This window comes from Lepus europaeus, chromosome 11 (genome assembly GCF_033115175.1).
Source record: "Lepus europaeus isolate LE1 chromosome 11, mLepTim1.pri, whole genome shotgun sequence".
Classification (NCBI taxonomy): domain Eukaryota; kingdom Metazoa; phylum Chordata; class Mammalia; order Lagomorpha; family Leporidae; genus Lepus; species Lepus europaeus.
The window spans coordinates 112,382,309-112,406,186 of NC_084837.1; the positions used below are offsets into that span (position 1 = coordinate 112,382,309).

Below are 23,878 nucleotides of genomic sequence, written 5' to 3' on the forward strand. Positions count from 1 at the left end.
TCTCTGCTGTGGCCCAGGAAGGCAGTGGAGGATGGCCCGGGTCCTTGGGCCCTGCACCCGCATGGGAGACCAGGAGAAGCACCTGGCTCCTGGCTTCGGATCAGCGCGATGCGCCGGCCACAGCGGCCATTGGAGGCTGAACCAACGGCAAAAAGGAAGACCTTTCTGTCTCTCTCTCACTATCCACTCTGCCTGTCAAAAAAAAAAAAAAAAAAAGATTCACTCAGCCATCTGGGTAGGGCTGTTCACATACTGTTCATTCAACAGTCTTCACTGGGAGCCTGCTGCCCACCAGGCACTGTCTATGTGCTGGAACTCACTCACAAGAAGTCCATCCTCATGAAGCCTACATTCTAGTGGGACAGAAACATAAAGTCAGCTCAAGGAAACGGGGCTGGTGCCATCCTAAATTCAAGAAGGGAAAAAGGGGCATTATTTATCGTGAATGACACGGGTGCTGGATCCTTTTCAACTACAACTTCAGAACACCAGGCCACACTATTGCACTGTTTCTAAGGCTGCTGCCAACTTGAGAAGAAAAGCAATATGGTTGGACAGCACTATTTCTGGCCCAGGCGAAGATAACAGCACCCAACTGCAAGTACCCAAAGAGACTAGTGAAAAACAGAGAACAGAACCTTGGATTACTTATCTCATGTAGCAGCCCCTCCCACAGAACAGAAAACTGCCACCTCTTGATGCTGTTGGTGTTGTGTTCTAACTAATGCAAGGCACGGGATAATGAGCAACCACACAAAAAGTTAACGATTACAGGAATTCTCTTTCCAGCAGCCAGCGGAAGCCTAGGCCAGAAATGGCGCACAGTCCTTTATCCCAACAGAGCAGTCCACAAACCAAGAAACTGAATGAGACAGAGGAGACCACCACACGCACAGCACTAACATCTGGTTATTCACCTACAGGTTCTCCAAATACGATACCACCCAAATGTGGAGCATTATGAAAACACTAGAGATACTTCAAATTCTTACCCCACAGGGGTGGGGAACCTTTTTTCTGCCAAGAGCCATTTGGATATTTATAAAATCCAAATGCAGGCCATACAACAATATCAACTTAAAAAGTAGCCTGCTACAGATTTACTGAGTTTTGAATCCTGCCTGTGCTTGCCTTGGCAGAGCCAGACCAAATGATTTCTTGGGTCTCATGCAGCCTGCAGGCAGGACATTCCCCACCCCGCAAGACTGTCTCGGTCTCAGGATGGTCAGACTCACATGAAGTCCAAAATGCTGGTTGTCCTGCATATGCCCCTGACTGCACCCAACGTGTCACACTGATATTCTCTACACACTCCTGAATTCCTCTTTGGGTACTGAGCAGCAGGAAGGCCTAACTGCAGCTCATTTGTTCTTGGACCCTGGACACCTGGCATCAGGACTGTCACAAACTACTCATAAAATGCTTCTTGGGGTCGGCACTGTGGCATAGCAGGTAAAGCCACCACCTGCAGTGTTGGCATCCCATATGAGTCCTGGCTGCTCTGCTTCCAATCCAGCTCTCTGCTGTGGCCTGGGAAAGCAGTAGAAGATGGCCCAAGTGCTTGAGCCCCTGCATCAGCACGGGAGACCCAGAAGAAGCTCCTGGTTCCTGGCTTCAGATCAGCGAAGCTCCAGCCACCTGGGGAGTGAACCAGTGAATAGAAGACTTTCTCCCTCTCTCTCTCCCTCTCTCTCCTTCTCTCTCTTCCTTCCTCCCTCCTTCTCTGCCTCTCTTCCTCTCTGCCTGTCTCCCTCTCTCCCTCTCCCCCACTGCCTCTGCCTCTCTGTAACTCTGCCTTTCAAATAAAATAAATATTTTAAAAAAAAAAAAAGAAAATGCTTCCTGAGCTGAACTAAACACAACCAGTATGCTTGATATGGTGATAATAAAGAGAGGAGCTGTGGTGGGAGACACACTCAGCACAGCTGTTCATTTGGAATGGTTTGGCCTCCATTACCTCAGCAGCTTAGAAAGCAACCTAGAGAATGCTAATCCACATGAATAAGGTGGAACATCACTTTACAAAAGACAGTAAAACAGAGCAAAAGAACAAAACAACTCAAATTTCTGATACTTTATCAAAGGGCTTAGGTGCTCAGAATTATAAAATTACTATCAATGCAATTCTAGGCAATCTATGCAGCTTCAACTGCTGGGTTATGTTTCTTTCTTTTCTTTCTCATTCTTTTTACTTTTTAAGTTTTTAAGATTTATTTCCTTGAAAGCAGAGCATGAGAGAAAGAAGAGAAGAAAAGAGAAGAGAAGAGAAGAGAAGAGAAGAGGAGAGGAGAGGAGAGGAGAGGAGAGGAGAGGAGAGGAGAAGCAAAGCAAAGCTTCATCCGCTGGTTCACTCCCCAGATGGCTACAATAGCCAAGGTTGAACAAAGCTGAACCCAAGAGCTTAGTCAGGGTCTCCCACATGCATGGCAGGGGCCTAGGCATTTGGGCTATCACCCCGTCACTCAGATACACGTCTAGGTGTCCCAAGTGACATCTTAACTGCTGCACCAAACACCCACCCCATAAACTCATTTAACTATCTTGTCCTTGTGCAAAAAATCTGGAGTCATTTTTCTTCTTCCTAAAATGGAACTTGGTGATGCAACTATAACTTGGTATCAATTGCATTAAATTATGTATCTAGGAGAGTACAACACCAAACAAGCATTTTAAAGGAAACCCAAATAATCTAACCAAGGACTAACTGCTTTTACTTTCTCCCACACAGTTTTGATAAATAATTTATTGCATTTTATCTACTTAGAAAACAACTTGAGACCAAATGGTCCTTTGCATTTCCAAACATTTTTTTACAAGATTTATTTACTTGAAAGTCAGAGTTACAATTTACAGGAGAGAGACAAAGTTTCTTCCATCCACTGGTTCACTCAACAAAAGGCCCCAATGGCTAGGGCTGAGGCAGGCTGAAGCCAGAAGCTCCATCCAGGTCTCCCACATGGGTGGCAGGGGCCAAGTACTTAGGCCATCTTCTGCTGCTTTCCCAGGCACATTAGCAGAGAGATGGATAGGAAGTGGAACAGCAGGGACATGAACCAGCACCAGTGCACGATGCTGGTGTTTTAGGCAATGGCTTAACCTGCTTGCCACAGTGCTGGCCTCCCATTTCCAAATTAAAAGAACCTGCTGAACTCAAGCACAGTAAGTCCGCTGCAATGGTACTGTTTTAAATTAAAAAAGGAAAAAAGGAACGAACCTAAACAAATTGTGGCAATTCAATACCATGGAATACCATTTTGTACATAAAGAATAAGGTAGAACTAACTCATAGTGACATGGAAAGACATTCCATATTGGGGTAAGAGGGAAAGCAGAACAATGAATGCAATCATTAAAAAAAAATAGAAACACAAAATCAGACTCCATACACCCCCATAAAAGGTATGGAAGGACAGACTGACAATAATGATTACCTCAGGGAGACAAAGAGAAGGAAGAAATATTCAAGAAGGAATTTGGCTTCTTTTTCTATATACTGCTTAGAATTTTGTGTTATCAAGTCATCTATTGGGGCTGGTGTTGTAGCATAATGGGTAAAGTCACCACTTGCAATGTTGGCATCTCAAGTGGATACTGATTTGTGTCCTGGTTGCTCCATTTCCAATGCAGTTCACTGCAAAGGGCCTGGAAAAAGCAGCAGAAGATGGTCCACGTGCTTGAGCCCCTGCCACCCGCCTGGCCCAGCCCCAGCCCCAGCCATTGCCACCATCTGGGGAGTGAACTAGGGGATGGAAGCTCTCTGCCTCGGTCAAATATCGCTTGTTCAATTAAAATTTTTTAGTATTTATTTTTATGTATTTGAAAGGCAAAGTGACAGAGAGAATGAGAGAGACAGAGAGAGAGACCTTCAATTTACTGATTTACTTCCCAAATACCCAAAACAGATGAGGCTGGGCCAGGCCAAAGTCAGGAGCCAAGAACTCTATCTGGGTCTTCCACATGGGTTGTAGGAACCCAAGTACTTGAGCCATTGTCTGCTGCCTCCCAAGTCTATTAGTAAGAAGCTGGATTAAAAGCAGAGGCAGGTGTAACCACAACCAGCTGCACCACAATGCATACCCCTTAAATGCATGTCTAAAGGAACTGTCCCTAAAACCAGATAAACAATCAAGCCTTAGCACCTTAATTTCAAACACTAGAGAGTAAATCTTGTTTGAGTAGTCAGAAAACTGACACAGCATCACAATACACCAAAACACTTTATATTAAAAAATTGGCACAAAGTTAAGATTTTAAATTCTAAGCCACTGGAACTAGTCATGATACTATGGAAACAGCTTTCATAAATATCCTATAACTTGTTTATAATAAATGTGTGTTGCTGCTCACAATATCCTTAAGCTGCCAATTGCTATCCATCTCCAAAATAATCACCATATAAATGAGCAACTTTTTTCCTCCATGGAGGAAAGTTTTGCTATAGTGCACCATTTCCGTTACTCCTCAAAGTGTAATTTGCAGGCAATTCAAGCAGGGCTCAACAGAACACTAAACCTTGAATATATTCTTGCTCAGTCAACATTTTCCAAGAAATGATACCTAAGAACCAGACACCATGTCAGTCATTCTGCACTAGTCAGAACTGCAAAGGGTACAAGGAGTACTTATATAACATTTCTTTTCTTCTGCTTCTTAAAAACTCAATACAAAAAAGTATAGCTCGTGGCTGACCTAAATTACCAAATCAACAATGAATGTATCTTTTTATTTTCCACAGATTACAATTTGTGTTTCATCAGTGACATAAAAAAGTTAATGCAGAGCACACTGTGAAATGCACGGGCTACAATCTGATAAACATTAAAGGTGCTTATTCCACTTTCCCAGGAAGCACTTGCGGATTCGGATTGGCATTTTAAAGGACTGACAATAAAGCTAATGTAGAGCCAGGTTACAACAGTCACAAGGAGCAGCTTGCCTTAACTAGTTATCATTAGTATTTTCTATGCTAAGACACGAAAGCAGCAGACTTAATAAGAACATAATTTTAATCTTCTTTTCCTTGTGCATGAGCACAACAATAAAACTCAGAATGGAATGGAAACAAGCAGGGGATTTTCAGTAATACAGCTGTTCAAAAATGCCTATCTAGCCATCAGGGGGAAAAGGAGATCAACAAGGAAAGAAATCAATAAAGAGAAGCAGCAAGTTTTCTCGTCTCTGCCTTTAAACAAGGCCAATCATTTCACTCAATCAATTGGGCATTCATTTTTCATTTGGCCAAGTGGCTCCATTGTCACTGCATGTGTATCTCTTTTAATAATGTGCTAATAATTTTAGTACTTACTATCATATAGAAAAAAAGAAAGTTTAATCTGTTTTATCAATCTTTCATCAAATACCGAAAGATATGCAAAGGTTTTGGGTAAAGGTAGAGTGTGAATATAATGAAAACAGAAAACTAAGACAACTACTCCCAGAGCATATCATTTACTTACCAGTGTCCTACTGCACTGGTAACATTTAACTACATTCAGCATTCCGACAGTTCCTCATTCACTCCCAGGAAACAAGAAAGCAGACTTTCGCACTGCACATGCCATTTTACAGGAGGCTGGATATTTCATTCAGGATAAATAAAAGTAAGCCACCTTATAAAAAAATTAAAGGAAAAAAACTACCAGAAGGGATATATCCAAATTCTCAATTGCTACAGATGACTCAGTGAGTAGGTAGTTACAGAGCCCTCAGCTGATGCTAGAAAAAGCCAACCTCTGCAGGAAGATCATTCTGAAATGCTGGGCGGGGCAGACGTTACTTGCTCATACATTACCACCGAGCTTTACTCGAAGCATGTATAAAGTGCTACATCCCCGGCAGACGAGAAAGATGGCGTGTCTCTCACCACTACAGAAACAAGAAAGCCATTCATGTGGGGGGCCATTTCTAGTTACCAGAACCACATTCCTAGAATTAAAATATCGCTACTTTCCCCCTACAATCCAGCCTCCAAAGAGCTTATATTTGTTCCCCCAAATAATGCTGATTTCTAAGCTGACAGAGATCAGATTGAGTGAAAGTAGTCAAGTCTATCTTCCATCACTAACAAAAAGGTTTTAAATGTTTAACCAGAAGTAGAGACATTTAAGTGTTAAAGATCTCTTATGATAAATATAACATATTTTAGATACATTTTTAGAAATGTATTTATAGCCAAGATCCAATGAGTATTAAAGGTAAGTAAAAATACAACCACGATAGGCAATCCTACTTATTGACTGTATGAGCAAGTAATTATCAGAGTCCTTACATTTCAGTCAAGTACCCTTTGTTTAGAAAATTCTTTCACATATATTCAGCCTTTAAATTTAGTATTTATTTAGTGTCCACATGTCACACCTTGCACTAAGTCCTGGGAACATAAAGATGAGTAAGACATCATGCCCCTTTAATTCCCATTCATTTAAGGAGTTTTGATATACCTCTCCCAAAAGCAAAGTATGTTTAACACTCTTCTATTATATAATACACACATATATTCAGTTTATATCTCTAACTTTAGGAATCTACATTGTCATTCCACATATTTCCAATAATACCACAAATCGATTTTTGAAAGAAGAGAATGTTTTTTAATTACTACTGTTTCTAAGGAGTAATGATAAGGATTATGATAAACATTAAGTGCACTGTGTAATCTATATTTGCTTAGGTAGTGTGTGTGTGCGTGTGTGTGTGTATATTACTCCACAAAGGCACTCTCTCTAGGAAGGGATAATCTTTGAGCTCAGGTCCTAAATTACAGGTGTACTTGCAAAGTTTTAGTTATCTGAAATCTTTGGCATATGGAATTCATCTTATTGATTATTCTGAGAATTATTACAAGTAGTATATCAAGTAGGTCTTTAGAAAACTGCAAGTTTAACACTATTGCATGACATGCAGGTCCATATGTCTAGAAAAACGTAATGTTACTGAGGCAAAGGTTTAATGTCTCAGGAGACGGCACCGCGAGTGCTCGGCATCCACACTGCAACTTGGCTCTGCTGTCCTCCCGCGCTCCTCCACAGTGCCTGCAAAGCAATGTTTTTTGCACTTTATGAGGACTGCACCAGTAGCAGCCATATGTGGCTACTGAGCACTGAAAATGGGCTAGTCTCAACTGAAATGCAGCACAAGTGGAAAATACACAAACTTGGAAGACTTATTTAGGAAAAACGGATGTGAAACACCTCAGTAATTGTACTGATTATACGTTGCAATAACATTCATTTATATTGCATTAAATAAAAATATATCATTAAAGTTAACTTCACCAGTTTTTGTACCTTTTAAAATGTATCAACCATTAAATATGAAATAAGATATGCAGCTTGCACTACCCCTAGGGAGACACACTGAGGTAAGGTATGCCCAAGAGATGAGAGACAGTCTTTGAGACTGTAAAGCGTAAAGCGTCTACACTACTAATACATCCTACATGATTGCCAGTTCTCATTACACCAGAGAGTGATGGAGCAGGACGGAGGCAGGATATTTTTAATGATATGGGAAAAGCCCTTGGTCGGGAAAATAATCAGGTTATCAAGTTAATAAAACATGGAGCAGCTGGGGTAGGTAATTGGCACAACAGTTAACATGCAACTTGAGGGGCAAGCACCCCATATCCTGAGTATCAGGTTTGAGTATATATATATATATATATATTTTTTTTTTTTTGAGAGATTCACAGAGAAAGGTAGAGACACAGACAGATAGAGAGAGGTCTTCCATCTGCTAGTTCACTCCCCAAATACCTGAAACAGCCAGAGCTGAGCTGATCTGAAGCCAGGAGCTTCTTCTGGGTCTCCCACGTATTTGCAGGGGCCCAAAGATTTGGGCCATCCTCTGTTGCTTTCCCAAGAACATAAGCAGGGAGCGGGACAGAAAGTGGAGCAGCCGGGAATTGAACTGGCACAAATGTGGGATGCCAGCACTGCAGGCTGGGGCTTTAACCTGCTGTGCCAAGGCTTGAGTCTTGACTCCCCTTCCAATACCAGCTTTGGCTGATGTGCACCCTGGGAGACAACAGACAATGGCTTGAGTACTTAGCTCCCTACCACCATGTGAAAGACCCAGATTGAGTTCCAGGCTTCTGGCTTAGGTCTCGCCTACCCCAGGCTGTTGCAGGCATTTGGGAAGTGAGCCAGCAGGTGGAAGGTCAGTCTCTGTCTATCCCTTCACCTTTCAAGTAAGTCAAATAAAAATAAATTATACATTTAAAACTAATTAAAAACTGACAATCACACAATAGGATTCAAGTTTTATTTCTATGTTTAATAAGTATATAAGTGAAATAAAATCTGTCGATAATTAAAGAACTCAAAAGTTCTAGAAACTTTATCTATCTATAGATTATAATATCACTGAAGGTATCATTCTACAAGCTACATTTATATGGAAAGAGGAAACATTTTCAGGGACAATGTCCACCACCGGCATGGACGGTGACTGGGGCCTCTCTGGACGTACAAACACACAGGCAGCTGCAGCTGGGAAAATTTGCCATGTCGCACAGGCAAGGCAAGCTCCAGTCCTGGGTGGAGATGCTACAACTGAGATCACGAGGCCAGGAACCCGACCACACTCATTCACCCTCACTGTGCCCTTTCCGACCCGTCTGAAGGCAGAAAACACCCATGAGTCTCCAGCTCGATACTGAGCCCCACTAGGAAGCTACGGGAAAGGACCTCACAGTGACTGGCACCAGCCGGGCCACCCACTGAGCAGCCAAAGACCCCAAATTTCCATCAACTTTCTCTAGTGGTGCAGACCCTGCAGTGCTAGGGGTTGCCCCTGTTTCCCACTAAGACTGGACTGAGTAAAAGAGCCCAACCACCACCTCCACTGTATCTTTCTTTCCCTGGGGCAAACAGTGCCCACAGCAGGATGGGGACTAACGGTTTGCCCAGATTGGGTCTTGGGTGCTCAGGATCCACCTGTCTTGAGGCCAAGTGAGCTGCTCTTTAAAAAAGGAAAAAAACAAAAACCATTTTAATTTGCCCTTACACTATATTGGAAAAAAAAACTTAAAACTACAGGTTTTTCCCATCTTCTTCTCATCACTCTTTGATTGCATTAACTTCTTCATTGGATCTGGAAACTGATGAACTCTTAACCTCAGGACCAATAGCTGAATTAAGATCTGGCCATTTGCTTAAAATTTAGTTGTGACATTTGGTTTTGTGGATGCAGCCAGTCTCCAAAAGGCAAAAGACAAAAAATAGCCTAGGTATACTGCTGCAAAAATGATTTTTTTCAAGTCAAGGAAAGAACTGGCTTTAGGAAAATACTTTCCACTGTTGCTCCAATGCCTCAAATCTTCTTCACACAAACTCCCACAATCACACCTACTTCATAACCAGATAAACTCCATAAATACTGGTCATACCTGGGAAGAAGGCAGTTTTTCAACATTTTAAATGCTCAACTAATTATTCCAAATTATTTAAGAGTTGCATCATGGTGATGGTTGTACCACAGGCTGGAGGATGGGGGTGTGGGCCAATTACTGGGTGCTTAGTTATGGTAGACAGGAGAAGTCCTATTGTTCAGTGGGGTGACTATAGTAATAATGTAATATATGGGTTATTTTTTTAAGACAGATCAACGTATTTTGAATGTTTTCAACTTAAAGAAATGATAAATAAGGAGCCAGATGTTTACCCAGATTTGAACATTACACAATATATACATGTATCAAAACATTACATGATACTTCATAGATACACATAAATTTTTATGTATCAGTTTAAAAAAAAAAAAAGTAAGAGTTGCACCATGGCATCTTCACTTGTAATGACAAAAGTACTGAGTCTATTTTGTAAATTAAGAGGAGCTCATAACTTTAAACAATGAAAAGTGCTCCTGTCAACCTAATGAGGAAGAAACTATAACAAATTTAAACCTTTCATGTCTTTTAAAATGTACTTATCACCCTTTACATTAACTTACACATAATACTTACTAAGCTTCAGGCATTATTCTAAACATTTGTCAACACTAGCTCATTAAAAACTCTAGAGATCAAGGCAGCCATTACCCCCATTTTACAAATGAAAAAACTAAGGCAGGGAAAAAGTCATTTTCCCAAGGTCACACACATAGGAGGCAAAGGTGACCTTCAACCCCAGGCAGCACAGGTGGTACTCAGCATACGGGTTTTTCTAGAAAATTAAAATCTTTAGGATACCCGACCTCCAGCACTTTTAGAATAACAGTTTAAATTAGCTGAACAGTTGTATGTCAGGCACTCATGTGCTTATGTGCATGGCATACATCTTAACTGGGCCTCACAACCCCATAAAGCAGGTATGAGTTCTGTTTTCATTTTGCAAACGAGGAAACTGTAGGCTAGTTAAGAAGCTAACTCAAGAGCCACAATACTAAGTAGTGAGCCAGGATTCAAATCCAGGTAGTTGGATTCCTGAACCAGAATTCTTGACTACTCCTGGAGGGTAGGTTTAAGAGTTAAACCTAACTCACTACTGTGGCTCAGTGAGTTAACGCCCTGGCCTGAAGCACTGCATCCCATATGGGTGCTGGTTTGAGACTCAGCTGTTCCACTTCCGATCCAGCTCTCTGCTATGGCCTGGGAAAGCAGAGGAAGATGGTCTAAGTCCAGTCTCCTGGCTTCAGATCAGCGCAGCTCTGGCTGTTGCGGCCAATTGGGGAGTGAACCATGGGATGGAAGACCTCCCTCCTTCCCTCCCTCCCTCCCTCCCTCCCTCTCTCTCTCTCTTCTCTCTGCCTTTCCTCTCTCTATGTAACTCTTTCAAGTAAATAAATAAATCTTTAAAAAAAAAAAAAGCTACTCAAAAAGTAGATGTGAAAGAAGATTTTACAGGGTAGGATTATTTGTTTGGCTTAACCTAAAATGAGGATGTTACCATACCGATTTATTGTATTCTAACCTACCTCTGACTTGGACAACTAAGTTTTCAGTGTCTTATGTTTCCTGAACAAGCAAATAAACCTTCAAGTCTTACTTTACAAGGGCCAAGTATCTTACATAATTCCTCCATTCAACTAACATCTGAGTATCTGGAATGTGTGAGGAACAGTGCTGAGACAACATGGTCTTTCCACTCAGCATATAAATATGCCCAAGTTCCTCACAACTAATAAATACAACACAATGCCACACAGAAATGGATACCAACTTTACCAACCGTTCATGGCAGAAATGAGAATGGAATCTTGTGTTTGTCCACCTGGCAACCCTACAAAGCAGTAAACTCCTTATTTCTCTTACAGTTCCTGAAGAGTGACTGACACTGAAAGTAATTACTGGAGGGTATTGATGGCCTGCTTCATGCTGTTCAACCTCTTACCAGCTGGCAATGAAAGCCTCCAGTTTTATGTGCAATGAGTTGAAGTTAAAATGTTTTACTAAAACCCCAGTTGACTAGGCCACATGTTTAAATCACCTTTAAAATTTTAAATTGTATTTGGGGTTTGTCGTCAGTAACCAAATGATAAATGTGATTCCCTAAGATGGTTTGTAAAGTTAAAAATAAGTAAATAGTAAGAATAAACAAGCACATTCACAGAAGATGGTTAAGGCCATCTTTGCTTGATTTTACATAGAAACATCTAAATGCGTACAGTCTCAAGTCAAATTCAATTGACTGAAAAGGTGGTAGAAAGCCAAAAGTCAAGTCAAGTGCAGCAGAAACACTCCTCACCCCCTCAATGAGTGGCTTATCAACCAATGACTACAGGTACAACTGCCAACCCAAGACCTTATCAGCAACCAAAGAAACTAAGGAGGAACTTCTGGTGGTTCATAATTACTAGTGTGTACCTGAAACCTTGACAAGTTTGTTTATATTTTGTTTATTTGAGAAACAGAGAAAAGGAGCTCTCATCTGCTGGCTTACTCCCTGAATGTCTGGCCTAGGGTCAATTCCAGGAGCCAGGAACTCAATCCAGGCTTCCCACACGGCTGGCACAAACCCAGTTACAATTACTTGAGCCATCACCAAATGCCTCTCAGGGTCCACATGAACAAAAAGCTGGGGTAAGGAGCCCGAGGCAGGTATGGAACCCAGGCACCCCAAAATGTGCTATGGGCATTTTAACCCCAAGGCCAAATACCTGTGCACAGCTTTGACTGACACATGCCTACATCAGTGTTAAATGCAGCTGGCACAAGTTTGAGCTCTGTTTCCTATGCTCATATCCTCTAACAAGCCTCCCTAATACTTGACACTTGTACTTTAATCTGTTATGTGCCTTCTACTGCTAGTTTCTTTTTGAATCTAGAATTTATTTCAAGCTAGATTATGAATTTATGGAGGAAGAAGCAACATCAACCCTGAACACAGCTCAAGGTCTTAGAAATAATACATGCCGAGTAAGTGTAAACAGCGGATATGACCGCAGACCAGCCCGTGTCATTATGCAGAAATGGTCCTCATCTCTCTGACTGGAACACTCCATGGGCCAGTCCTTGAACACTTCTCTGGCTATGTCACTCCTCAAGTGATCTAAACCACACTGAAACTCCCAAACAGATCCATTCCGCCTGGACCATTCTCCTTTGAACTCTGGATCCCTACGTTCAATTGCTGACTTAACACACCTCTACCATCACGTCTAATAGACATCTCAAAATTTAACCGTTCTGGAGGAGAAATCCTGGACTCTTCCCCAGAAATGTGTCCTGCTCTGTCCTCAACAGTAGCCCCTGCCTTTGTCAATTACAATTCCATTTGTCCATGCTCAATCCAAACACCTTTCAGTTGCCCTTGACACCTTCCACATTCCATGTCCAATCCATCAGCAACTCTTCCTGGTTGAAAAGCTATCCAGCAAGCAGGGGAAGACAGCCAAAGTCCTAGGGGCCCCTGCACTCATGTGGGAGACCCAGAAGAAGCTCCTGGATTCAGATGAGCGTAACTCCAGTCATTGTGACCACTTGGGGAGTGAACTGGCAGGTGGAAAACCCCTCTCTCTCTGTCTTTCCCTCTAACTCTGCCTCTCAAATAAAAATAAATAAATCCTAAAAAAAAAAAAAAGAAAGAAAAAGAAAAAGAAAAGAGGGGCCAGCACTGTGGCATAGCAGGGTCATGACTGGGTCCAGCCAAAGCTGAGAACTCAAGCCAGGTCTCCCACATAGGAGGCAGAGACTCAAGTACTTGAGTTATCACATGTTGCCTCCCACGGTCTGCACTGGCAAGAAACTGGAATTAGAAGCTGGAGTTGGAAACTGAACCCACAAACTTACAATGGAATGCAGGTGTCATATTCAGCTGGCATCTTAACAGCTAGGGCCTACTACACATGAACATCTTTTTTTTTTTTTTTTTTTTGACAGGCAGAGTGGACAGAGAGAGAGACAGAGAGAAGGGTCTTCCTTTTTCCATTGGTTCACCCCCTCAATGGCCGCTGCGGCCGGCACACCATACTGATCCGAAGCCAGGAGCCAGGTGCTTCTCCTGGTCTCCCATGCGGGTGCAGGGCCCAAGCACTTGGGCCATCCTCCACTGCCTTCCCGAGCCACAGCAGAGAGCTGGCCTGGAAGAGGGGCAACCGGGACAGAATCCGGCACCCCAACAGGGAATAGAACCCCGGGTGCCGACACCACAGGTGGAGGATTAGCCTAGTGAGCCGTGGCGCTGGCCAACACATGAACATCTTAAGTCTCCTCATATACTTGAGTTTCAAAAAATGTTTACAGCCAAATAAATATCTCTTAATTCTATTTTCCACAACTTTTCTTTTAAAATTTATTTGTTCAGGGCCAGTACTGTGGCATAGAAGGTGAAGCCACTGCCCACAGTGCCAGCATCCCATATAGGCACTGGTTCAAGTCCCAGCTGCTCTACTTTTTTTTTTACTTATTTACTTTTATTTGAAATTTAGTCACACAGAGAAAGAAGTGGAGAGAGAGACAGAGAGACAGAGAGACAGAGAGAGAGGTCTTCCATCCACTGGTTCATTCCTCCATTGGCCGTAATGGCCAGAGCTATGCCAATCCGAAGCCAGGAGCTTCCTCTGGGTCTCCCTCGCAGGTACAAGGACTTGGGGTATCTTCCACTGCTTTCCTAGGCTATAGCATAGAGCTGGATCAGAAGAGGAGCAGCCAGGACTAGAATCAGAAACCATATGGGATGCCAACACTGCAGGCTGGGGTTTTAACCTGCTGCACCACAGCGCCAGCCCCCACAAACTTCTTTTTTTTTTTAAGTGTTTTTTTTTTTGTTTTTTGTTTTTTGTTTTTTTTGTTTTTTGTTTTTTTTTGTTTTTTTTTTTTTTTTTTTTTTTTTTGACAGGCAGAGTGGATAGTGAGAGAGAGAGAGACAGAGAGGAAGGTCTTCCTTTTTCCATTGGTTCACCCTCCAATGGCCTCTGCGGCCGGCTCATCACGCTGGTCCGAAGCCAGGAGCCAGGTGCCTCTCCTGGTCTCCCATGCGGGTGCAGGACCCAAGGACTTGCGCCATCCTCCACTGCCTTCCCGGGCCATAGCAGAGAGCTGGCCTGGAAGAGGGGCAACCGAGATAGAATCCAGCGCCCCAACCAGGACTAGAACCTGGTGTGCTGGCGCAGCAAGGCGGAGGATTAGCCTGTTAAGCCACAGTGCCGGCCCCCCACAAACTTCTAAAAGCATTCTTGTATTTCTAAGCTCTGTCCACTGAGAGAGACTGGAAGCAATGACACCTCAGCAGCAATGAGCACCCCTAGCATCCAGATCTTGGCTTCACAATATTATTCTCTAAGAAGAACCAAGGCTCCCTCGAGAAGGGACTGAGTCTCAGGCTGGTGCAGGAAAAATACCAGATGAGCCTGACATGTAGCAGTGCCAAAGCAGTGTGCATGCACAGACACAAACAAAGCTTAGGAACACGTCGGAAGAACTGAGAACTCCCAATAGCCATGGCCATTTGGAACCAAAATTATGAGTACTGAGTTATACTCCAAAAATAATGTAACTGTTCATAAACTTGAACTGATAAAAAATTATAGATGAAAAGGGACAAACCTTCCTTACAGAAGAATTTAAGTGAATAGCTGAAGAAAGAATGAGGGAAATACTAGAGTATTTCTGGAGCATCACAGCAACAATTGCTGCAGGCAAGATCCACTGCTAATGAATACTAAAATTAGTGGGCAGAAACAGGATACTGGCAAAGCCTCAAAGTATCTGCCCCCAAATATTTTACCAGTCACTGTGGTGGTTTTAATGTATGTTCACAAATTCTTTGGTAGTCCTCTCTCCAGGAAGTGGAGTTTAATTCCCCTTCCCTCGAATGTGGAGTGGGCTTAGTGAGTTGCTTCTCATGAACATCGAATAAACAGGGAAAAATACTATCTTCCCAGGAGAGCAACCCCACAGACGCCCAACAGAGTTACCACCACTGGTAAGTCATTTGATAGCAGGCACTTCTGGCAAACTGTAACTTCATCTTTGTGCAATCATCCCGAAAATCTGCAGCCCCAGACTAAACATGATAAAACACCCGACAAACCTAAATTGGTAAGTATCTAAATATCTGATCAGCATCCCTGAAGTGGATCAAGAAAAAGGAAGAAATTGTTCCACTGGAAGAGACAAAAGACACCTGACAACCAGAGTGACGCAATACCAATATCCTGATGTGGAGAAGGGAACAGAAGGGGGATATCTATCAGAAAAACTGGCAAGACACAAATGAAGTCTGAAGTTTGGCTGAGGCATTATGCCACTGTTAATTTCTTAGCTTGATAAATGTACCCATGATCAGGTAAGATGCTGACATTAGAGGAAGCTAAGTGAGGGGTACATGCCAGCGGTTCTTAAGGGGAGCAACTTTGCCCCCAAAGGGTATGTGGCAATATCTAGAGATATTTCTGACCATCATACCTGGGAGGATGCTACTGGTCTCTAATGGATAGAGGCCAGGGATACTGCTTAACCTCTTGTAATGCACAGGAGAACCCCACAGCAAAGGGGCACCCACTCCAAAACGTCAACAGCACTCAGCTTAAGAAACACTGGTATGGGGTCCATGCTGTGCCACAGTGGGTTAATCTTCCCCCTCCAGTGCTGGCCTGGCATCACATATGGGTGCCGGTTCTAATCCCAGCTGCTCCACTTCCAATCCAACTCTCTGCTGTGGCCTGGGAAAGCAGCAGAAGATGGCCCAAGTCCTTGGGCCCTTGCACCCATGTGGGAGAGCCAGAAGAAGCTCCTGGTTCCTGGCTCCTGGTTTTAGATCGGCCCAGATCCGGCCAGTGCAGCCACTTGGGGAGTGAACTAGTGGAAGGAAGCCCCTTCTCTCTTTCTCTCCCTCTCACTGTCTTAACTCTACCTCTCAAATAAATAAATAAAATATTAAAACAAAACACTGATATAAAGAAATAACATATGATCTGTGTGACTCCTCTATAAATTTAACAATATTTCCAAATAAAAAGTTAAAGATTATATGCTGATCCAATCTCCTCATCAATTTCCTGATCTAAGCCACCACTGCCTCTCAACCACACTGTTTTTTTAAAGATTTTACTTGAGAGGTAGAGTTAGAGAGGGAGGGAGAGACAGAGAGAAAGGTCTTCATCCATTGGTTCACTCCCCAAATGGCCGCAATGGTCAGATCCGGGCCGATCTGAAGCCACGAGTTTCTTCTGAGTCTCCCACATGGGTGCAAGGGCCCAAGCACTTGGGCCATCTTCTACTGCTTTCGCAGGCCATAAGCAGAGAGCTGGATTGGAAGAGGAGCAGCCAGGATTGCCGGTACCACAGGCAGTGGCTTAGCCTACAACGCCACACTGCCAGCCCCTCACCCACATTTTTTAAGAAAACCTCCTGGGGCCAGTGTTGTGGTATAGCAGGTAAAGCTACTGCCTGTGATGCCAGCATCCCATATGGGCACTGGTTTCTAACCCAGCCACTCCGCTTCCAATCCAGCCACCCTGCTAACGCCTGAGAAAGCAACAGAAGATGGCCCATGTATTTGGGCCCTTGCACCCATGTGGGAAACCCAGATGAAGCTCCTGGCTTCGGAATGGCCCAGCCAGGGCTGCTGCAGCCAATTGGGGAATGAACCAGAAGATGGAGGATCTCTTTCTCTTTTTAAACTCTGCCTTTCAAATAAACAAATCAGGGGCAGGGGGTAGCTAACTGGTCCTCTTGCTGCTACTCTTAGACTCCCTTCAACCCAGCAGCCAGAGGGAAGTTTTTCAAAGCACCCTGCAATGGTTCACATCTCACAGAGTAAAACCTCAAGTTCCTTCAATGACCTACTGCCTCTCTGTGGTCTGCACCCAATGATCTCTCTGACCTTACCTTGTTCTACTCTCTTCCTGCTCACTCCATTTCACACTTCCACCTCAGGCCTGTGCAGAACCTTTCTTCTACTCAGGGTCCCCTGACCTCCTTCAAGTCCTTCCAGACACCCCCTTTAGAAACACGCACATCCCTTAGCATTCCTGCATCCCCTGCCTGCCTTATTATTCCCTGCAGCACCCTCTATCACCTTCACATATCCTAGAACAATAATGGATTTTATTATAGATTTATTTTATTTATTTGAAAGGTAGAGTTAGAGTGAGAGTGAAAGTGAGTGGAGGGGGGGAGGCATCTGCTGGTTCACTCCCCAAATGGCCCCAATAGCCAGGGCTGGGTCAGCCAAGGCCAGGAGTTTCTTCTGGGTCTTCCACATGAGTGCAGGGGCCCAAGCACTTGGGCCATCCCCTGTTGCTTTCCCAGGCACGTTAGCAGGGAGCTAGATTGGAAATAGAGTAGCCAGGACTCAAACCAGCACCCATATGGGATGCTAGTGTTACAGGCAGCGGCTTAACCCACTCCACCACAAAGCCAGCACCAGTAAGATTTTTGTCTGTTTGGTGCACTACTGGAAATTTCTGCATCTAAACAATGCCTGGCACCTACTTCATGCTCAACAAACATATATTGAATGAGTGATACAACTCTGAAATCCTAAACTAAATATCTCAGTCTCTATCACTTCCCACCAATACTGTATTTCCTGTTTTACCCCTTCCTTGGGAAGGGCATGGCTGGATAAGAAAGAATGGGTTTTGGGTCCTGGTTCTGTCATTTGACAACTTTCTTAACCTAATTCTCAGTGTATTCATCTGAAGGAAAAAAGACAAAAGGAAGAAACTAAGGATAATAAAACATTGCAGGGTCTGCGTTCAGATTACAAATAATGTATTAGAAGTATCTAGCACACAGTAGGTACTCCAAAAATAGAAACGAGTGTTATTACTCCTCCTCCCACGCTCTTCAACTTCACACTGACCTCTGACCTCTACGAGATGGCCCCTTCCTGGTTTCCTGCTCACAGTCCAGCGTGAACTCCACAGTTCTTCACAAAAGGAGTCACATCCTCAACATCATTCATTCCCTCAACTAACTGTCCTTCCGGCACTCCACCAAACACCTGCAAAGCAGCGATCACAGCCCAGTCTGGGACTGAATCAGCAGGATCTGAACCTCAGCTGTTCATCTTACCAACAAGGACAGTAACAGTAACACAGGGTTCTTGTGAGTATTAAATACCTTTTTCGGTCTGATCACTGCTGGGGAAAATCAACAAATCCAAGGTCAACAACCTCAAACAGTTCCTCAGTGCTGCGTAACAATCCTTCTGTGTCCCTGTCATGTGTTCTGCCTTCCCTCCACGCCCCCATTCCCTGTAGGCTCTCATAAACACAAACTCGTTTACAAACTGTTATCCTACCACCACCCCTCCACTTTTTTTTTTTTTTTAAGATTTATTTATTTATTTGAAAGCCAGAGAGATAGGGCGGTCTTCCCTCTGCTGATTCACTGCGCAAATGGCTGCAATGGTCAGAGCTGTGCCAATCCAAAGCCAGGAGCCAGGAGTCCCCTCTGAGTCCCCCACATGGGTACAGGGGCCCAAGGACTTGGAACATCTTCTAATGCTTTCCCAGGCCATAGCAGAGAGCTGGATAAGAAATACAGCAGCTAGGACTCATACCGGCACCCATGTGGGATGCCAGCACGGCAGGCGGCGGCTTTACCCACTACGCCACAGCGTCAGCCCTCACCCCTCCACTCCTAGCAGTGGATCAAAAATGGTAGGAGGCACGTCATCCCCTCCTCCTCTCTGCCCCATATCAGTTGTAAACTTATTTACAATGCCATCCACCTTTACCTCTTCCGTTTCTGTTCACTCCTACACAAGACCCATTCTCTACCCATGCCCTGGATCCCACCCCTCCGACTGCCTTCAAATCCTTGCCTACACCAACCACCGGCCTGCATACACATACACCTGCTTCTTCAGCTCCTTCTCTCCGCTGGTTTCTTCCAGCCTCACCGAAGCACGCCCAAGTTTTGCTCTGTTTCACAGCAAAGGTCTCTAGTCTGGCTTCTCCTTCCTCCAGGTTCTTTGCTGAGAACACTGTACCCCTCTCAGTTAGCTACACTCCAGCTGTCATTCACTCTCAACCCCAGTGCATTACAAAGTAGCCAAGTGCTCTAGCTGAAGTTACACTAACACATCTTAATCAGCAAGTCTCAGAGACTCCATTTAGTCCTTATCTTACTGTCCTTTCCATGGCAGGATATCAGGGTTGACCGGGCCGCTCCCTCAGCCTCAGTGACCAACCTGACACAGATGGTTGGCTTCTCTTCAGTTACCTGCCCCGTCTACCTAGCAGTTCCCAACAACAATGTGGGAACCGCCCACTTCTGCAGTCTGGATCAGTCCGTGATCTGACCTCCCGCCCTGCTGGGAACACGTGCCAAACCTCTCTGATGTCCAGCCCCTTCTCTACATCCCATCAGGAGCAGCTACCCCGCCGGTCTGCTTCTAGCTTTGCCCCTGTCAAAACAGAAGGTCAGTAACACAGCTTGCGTGTTCCACCCCCTCACTAAATCATCACAGGTTTCTGGCTAATACTGAACCTTCTTAGATTAGCTCAAAAGGCAATGAGGGGCCGGCACTGTGGCGTAACGGGTAAAGCCACTGTTTGCAGTGCTGGCATCCCATACGGGCGCCGGTTGGAGACCCGGCTGCTCCACTTCCGATCTAGCTCTCTGCTATGGCCTAGGAAAGCAGTAGAAGATGGCCCAAGTCCTTGGGCCCCTGCACCCAAGTGGGAGATTCAGAGGAAGCTCCTGGCTCCTGGCTTTGGAACGGTGCAGCTCCAGCCGTTGCAACCAATTGGGGAGTGAACCAGCGGATGCTCTCTCTCTAGCTCTCCTTCTCTGCATAACTCTGACTTTCAAGTAAATAAATAAATCTGTTTAAAAAAAAAAAAAGGCAATGAGGGGCGTGGCTTATTACTCAGTCCCCTCTATCCTGAAGCCATGTGCATGTGCTTATTGAGGACGTTAATGGAGCTAGTCCAAACCGAGACGAGCTCTAAGCGTGAAGTACACAGCAGGTCCTGGAGACTCGGTGTGAAAAGGGGATGTCCACCACCTCAATATCACTTTTTCCATGGATTGTATGTTGGAATAATAACCTGCATATATTGGGTTAAGTTCTATTACTCAAGTTATTTTCATTTTCTGCCTTTTAAAATGTGATTACTAGAAAATATAGGGGCGGCCCTGTGGAGCAGTGGGTTAAAGCCCCTGCATCCCATGTGGGCACCAGTTCAAGTCTCAGCTGCTCCATTTCTGATGCAGCTCCCTGCTAATGCACCTGGAAGATGGTCCAAGTCCTTGGGGCTCTGCACTCACATGGGGGACTCAGATGGGACTCCTGGCTCCATATCGGCGCAGCTCTGGACATTGCAGCCATTTGGGGAGTGAGCCAGCAAATGGAAGACCTCTCTCCCTCTCTCTACCTCGCTCTGTAACTCTGTCTTTCAAATAAATAAGTCTTTAAAAAAATAAAAAGAAATCATGTTACATATGTGACTTACATTTGTGGCTTATAATACATTCCTATATGGCAGCGCTGGTATAAAATGTACTTTTCCACTTTCTGAGCCTATTTAACTCATGTATTATTCAAGATTAGCTCAGGTAACCCACCAAGATTCCAGGACACTCTTCCCCGCCCATGAGACACCAATTCTGAGTCAGCTACCCCTCCTCCGTGCCACCATGCACATGAACTAGCACACACATCTGCCATATGTCACACCATATTGTAATTATCGGTTATTAGCTACCTTCTTCTCCTAACTGTAAGCTCTCTGCAAAAAGACATGTTGTACGTATACTTAGATCTCACCACCATGCCTGACACTTAAAAAGGCACACAAACATTTGTCAAACAAATGTGAACGAATCGCAAAGTTACTAGAATTTCCAGTTCTATAAGGAAAACAACCCAGCAGCGCAGCAGGCTAGACTTCACCGGGAACTCCAGTAATCAAAGGGGCAAAGGGTTAGGAGGTGGGGGTTGGAGTCACAGTAAAGAGATCAACAAATGAGAAAAAGAAGGCTCATCCCACACACACCTGCCTCTGACCATGAAACTAGGGATCTGCACTAGCCATGTGCAGCCTTGAACTCACACCCAGCACGCCAGGGGCCACAGTCTGTCTGGATCTTAAATGGCTTAAACAACCCATCCGACAAAGGAGTGTGATCTGGCGGGCTTCGATGCAAACAGCGAGAGCTCAGCACCTGTTCCACTTAAGCAGCACATCATTACAGCTAACAACAACAACAAATCTCTCTCATGAAGCAAACGCTGATCTCGTGATGCTTCGCCACGGGGCAATTTAGAAGAGTTATTACACGAAATGTGCCAAAGCATGAATTTATGGCTGATGCTTATTTGGCAAATATGGTTGGCACCGCTAGCTGTTGAAAAACATGTATGCAAATAAGCAAATAAAAGTTTTTCAGCTCTCGGACTTAAATATTTACATTACCATAAGTGAACAAAGATAAATGTTTATATGAGTATGCATAGAATCCATTTCAAGATCACATTTTTAACGTGATTGTCAGGAAACAGTTATGAGGAGCATTATTTCTTTATGGGCCTCAGGGCAGACTCTCAAAAAAATGAATTCTGAGAGAATGTTAATGGGTGGCGGACATTACTGTGAAAGTTTCTCTGCATTATCACTAGGTAATAAGAATAGTCACAGGATCACAATAGTTCAAAGCAATCTTATCTCTTCCTTTCACCAAAACACTCCTCTTCCCACCCTGGAACCTGGCAACCACAAATGTCAGCCCCGAGAGGGGTCCTGGGTGGGGGGCCAGGGATGACTACACATGGAGAAAGCACTAGAGAAAATAGTTTGACCCTTTTCCCACATAACACAGTCACACTCTCTCCAAAATGAAGACGTGCTAAGACATCTCCCCTGCTCCCCTCTGACAGCTCTGGGAAGGGGACTGTTTGTTCACACAGTCTGCACGTGGGTCCCAGCCAAGACCGACCGGCAGTGCTGCTGTGAATTCTGCCCCATTGTTACGTGGTCATCTCCTGGGCTCAGGCTCCAGCTCTCATCTTGGAAGCCAAGCAACTGTGCTGTACCTGCCATTACAGCTTCCTAGACGAGTCACCGAGGGGAAGCAGCGCCGGGGACCGCACAGGACACAGCGGCGGGAGCTCCCCAGACACGCTGAGGCCGCCGGAGAAGCCATCCCCGAGTGAGTCCCCAGCACTGCGCAGGCAAAGTTTTACCCCTGTGGCCAATTCCCGTGTCTGTCCCTTCCACGCTGCGGAGAGCACCACTGGGCTCCACCGCCTCATGTACCAGGGGAAGAAAAAGACAGAAAAGGGGACCCTGAGGCTGAGACAGAATCCGCACAGGTAGGCCCCAAAACACAACCCTAAGGCAACGTCAAGTCAGGTGAACGCTGTCGCGGGGACGGCGGCCCAGGACCTAAAAATAGTCTTTTAGGTAAGTCTGCAAGTGTCTAATTCAACGTACGGTCCCGACCGCGCAGTCGACGGAGCCGGAAGAAAAAGGCATCGGCTCTTCTCGAGCGAGGCCAATCCAGATGAAATCATAGCCTTCCTGCAACTCAGCGCTGCCCGCCGCACGCCAGCCTCCCGAGCCCTGCATTCCGCGGCGCCCAGATGCCCCGACTCGGCCGGCGCAGGTCCGGCTTCGGGGGGCGGCGGGGGGCGGGGCGCCGCGTCGCTGTCGCCCCCGCCGGCTCCAGCGCAGCCCCGGCAGGAAAACTCCGAGCTGAAGCCCCGGGAGCGACGCGGTGCAGACGGCGCGCGCCCGTCGCGGGCAGGGAACGGCCGAGCGGCGAAGTCGCAGGAGTCCACGGGCCGCGAGGGAGCCCCCCGAGCCCCCGCGCGCGGCTCCCCCGGCCCCGCCGCCGCGCCCGGGCGCCCCCCGCCGCCAGCCCCCAGCTTTCCCTCCTCAGGGGGGCGCCGCGCTGCGCCGGGCAGGACGCCCCGGCCGCCCCCGCGCTCCCAGGGGTCAGCGCCCTCACGCCGGGGCCACCCGGCTCCCCCCGGCCGGGCCGCTGAGGAGAAGGCGGACGCCGGCGCCCGCTGCCCCCGTTACCTGAGGGGCGCACACGCCGCCGCCGCCCGTCCCGTCCCCTTCCTGGTGACCGCCGCCGCGCCACTGACACTAACAACTAACTAACTACTCGCCGCCGCCGAGTCCAGCGCGCGCTCCCGGCCGCTCGCCGTCCGCCCGGCCCACCAGCCCGCCTCCTCCGGCCCCGCGCGCCGCCCCTCCGCGCGCGCCCGCGCCGGCCGCGCTCCGGAGGGCGAGCACGCGCGCGCGCACGGGCCCCGGCCGCTCTCCCCCGTCTCCCCTCCGCCCCCGGGGAGGAGCCGACTCGACGCCCCGCCTCGCTGCGGTCCGGCCTCCGAAGGACGGGACCTGGAAGGCGTCTGATTGGCGGAGGGGGGGCGTGGCACTGCAAGAGGGCGGGGCTACCAGGACGGGCCGAGGGGCGTGGCAAAGCCAGTGGGCGGGGCCCCGAGACCTGGAGTCGGCGTGAGGGTAAATT

General features: G+C 45.9%; 1 protein-coding gene across 6 annotated transcripts in view; it reads right to left on the minus strand.

Moving 5' to 3' along the window:
* Positions 1 to 23,527, minus strand: part of PEAK1 (pseudopodium enriched atypical kinase 1) — a 351,733-nt gene extending 328,206 nt beyond the window's left edge. For 3 of the 6 annotated variants that reach the window (XM_062206403.1, XM_062206407.1, XM_062206405.1), the window contains exon 1: positions 23,422 to 23,526. The gene's annotated coding sequence lies outside the window, so the exon portion shown is untranslated. Of the gene's footprint in view, positions 1 to 22,830; positions 22,851 to 23,421 lie in introns of those variants that run through there. The other 3 variants (XM_062206406.1, XM_062206409.1, XM_062206404.1) reach the window with 3 other exon arrangements.
* Positions 23,528 to 23,878: the final 351 nt, after the last annotated feature.